We start from the raw sequence: 3,165 nt of genomic DNA on the forward strand, positions 1-3,165 counted from the left end.
AAAAGTTTTTTATATAAAAAATCATCTACTCGAAAAGTTACATCTGAATTTAATTTGGGGAACCCTATTAAACATTTTCAAAATCCTCAAAAACCTAACAGAAAAAAGTTACGAGGCTTTTAAGATCTAGAGGGGGAAAATGGAAAAAAATTCAAACTTACTAGTGGCGCACCACTTGCTAGGTGCGCCACTAGTAACAAAAAAATGGTTTCAAAATTTTTTTTTGAATTTTTTTTTGAAAAATGATACGTAATATGACTGTGACACCCCAAAATTTTAACCTTATTTTATTAATTAAAATTTTGCCAGGAAACTAAAACTTTTATTTTCTGTATTTCCTTCTGATTTCAGAACCTCTCTTTTCTTTATTATTATGTAGTTTTTACCCCAAGTGAAAACTTTTCAATCATTATTGGACTCATTTGCCCTCTCAAATAAAACAATTCTTTATCAGTGGAATTATTTGCATAATTTTTCCCTGATGCCTTATTTCTTGAAAAATGATTTTTCTAAGCTTCAGGGCCTCTTTTGCACTACAACCATTTGATAAATTTATTTAAAAATTGGAGATGTCATGTGATGTTTTTAAAGCACTTTTATGCAAAAATATATTTCATTCCTTGGATATTTTGAGTTCTACACCAAGTTTTCAAATCTGGTCCAGAGGACACTTTTGCACTACAGCCTATTTAAATATTTCTTAAAAACTTCTACCAAAATTATGGGATGTCAGTGGTAGCATGCCATCCAACTTTATGCAAAAACCTAGTGATGTTCTTTGAAAAAATTGAGTGTATCAACCACTTCTTCATTCTGGTCCAACTGGATGGATTGTACTACAGCTATATTTTAACTTGCTCCTTTTGCTGTGATTCCTTTTCCTACTTGTATCCCTTCCTGCTAGAACCTTAATTCCAAGAGGTGGGACTCATTGGAGCAATTCTAGTACATGCGATCATGCCCTGTTCTTTCTGTCCAGAATTGAAGTTTTGCAAAATTTGCACTAGTACGTTTCTTCTTTTGACAAACTAACCTCACCACCCTCTCTTGCATCTAAAGAGACCCCACTCTGGAAGTTTTGACCACCCCAAGAACTTCCTAGGTGCCTCTGGCATTTTGTCGAACACCCTGTGAGCATGACCCGTTTTGACATGAGTCTTAGTTTGCACTATGATCTTGCTTATCTTGACTAACTACCTTGTCCACTAAACTCCTAGCTACCCCTAACCTAGGTCTGCTAATTCCCAGCCTCACCCGAGACCTCTAGCATGCCCTGGCATTTCGTCGAACGAGTGTCGTGCATGCCCAGAGCGCGAGCAGAGCACGCGTTTTGCACGTGCCGCGCCCGAGCCGCCACGTCGCGCCCCTGGTTTTGCCCACACCACAGAGCCGTGCCACGCACTCCCCCTCTCACCGCATCACGCCAAGCAACCCTGGTGCCCTGCAGCACCGCCGTCAGAGCCCTTGGCGGCACAACGGCGTCCGCAGCGCGTCTTTGCCAGGTTGGTGCCGCCCAAGCCTCTCCCGCTCGCCACCTGCCCCTGGAACAGCTCAGCCTCATCCTTTCGCGTGTCCTCTAGGTCTCGTCGTCGCCACGACGCCCTGCCGCTACAAGGAGGCGGTTCGCCGGCGAACTTATCCACGGCCGCCGCAAACCGACCTCATTGCGCTATAAAGAGAGGCCCTCGAGCGCGTTCCATTCACTAGGCAGCCTCAGCATGCTCCCCTAGTTCTCCCGTGGCAGCCAATCAACCCGGGGAGGTCTTCTTCCCCACCTCCGGCAGCTGCAGCCGCCGCCACCGCCCCGGCCATTCCGACGCCACCAGAGCCTCCCCCTCTCCACTCTCTTCACCAGGAACCCCCTCTCCCCCTAGTGAATCCATCCCCCTATTCAATCTTGATCGGGACTCGCCACGGGCAAAAACCCACTTTGCCTGATGACCGCCGTCCGCCGCGAAGCTCGCCGCCGGCAGCTCTGTCCACCCTAGAGACCATAGCGACCACCGGAGTGACCGTCCCGATCCCCTGAGCCCGCGGATGGCCTCCGTTTCCCGAACGGTGCCGCCGTTCGCCGGTGAGCACCGCCGGAGTTCCGCCCCCTCTCGGGCAGAGGAAGAGGAGGGAAGGTGGACTAGTCAAACTTGACTAGTGGGCCACCTGGACCCACTGTCAGTGACTCCCCGCGCGGTCCACGCTGGTTAAGTGGAAACGTATTTCCAGAATACGCCTTCGACGTGTACGTATAATCGAACCGTTTTCTTTTTCTGTTTTATTTTTTTTAAATAACAGATTTTGACCAAAACTTTGACCGCCTATAACTTTTTAATTATAGCTCCAAATGAGTTGATTCTTTTTCCTGCCTCTCTCAAATTTAATCTAGTTTATTTTAAGATTTATTTGGAAATTTTTCAAAACAAATTTTTGTGATGTTTTGAAATTGTGTGTTGATTCAAATTTATTTAAAATAGGACTTTGGAGAGAGAGAAGAAAACTTTCAAAAGTTTTGGAGTGCACCCTGCCTTTCCACATATTGAAGGCAAGCATTCTGAACCCTGGCATAATATTTTGCATGCATTATTTGACACGATTATGACACCACCTCAATACGTGGAACTCGTTATTTTATGTGGTGATGTGATCATTTGCATGAATGCTTATTGAAAATTTCCTTGCTGTTGGAAATGGACATGCTTGTGATAGTGATCATCCTCGTATGCCTTTCGTGCCTACCGGAAGGAAAACGGGAGTTGTTGGAAAACATACCGCCGGTAACTTTTGTGTAAAATGGCATTGAAATATACGTACCAAGGACGTGATAACTTAGATACAAAAAATGCGAAAGTTTTTACCTGCGGAAAATATTTGTTGAATGCGCACCCCTGATAACTTCTGTATAAGTAGGATGATAATAGACACAGTACAAACCTGATAACTTATGTACAAAAATCGCAGCAATTTTGAACACCAAGTGGGGGCGGCACCGCCAAGGCAAAGGGCGGCGATAACTTATGTGCCTCAGTGCTGATGGCAAAGTTACCATGATCGGAGTACATAAGTTATCAGGTTTGCAATGAGTGAGTTACCGTGCTATTAACATTAAAGTTGTCGTGGGTACATTTTATCACCCCATCGTCAACTTTAATGTTAATAGCACGGTAACTCACT

The sequence above is a fragment of the Triticum dicoccoides genome, chromosome 7B (genome assembly GCF_002162155.2).
Source record: "Triticum dicoccoides isolate Atlit2015 ecotype Zavitan chromosome 7B, WEW_v2.0, whole genome shotgun sequence".
In the NCBI taxonomy this organism is placed as follows: Eukaryota; Viridiplantae; Streptophyta; class Magnoliopsida; order Poales; family Poaceae; genus Triticum; species Triticum dicoccoides.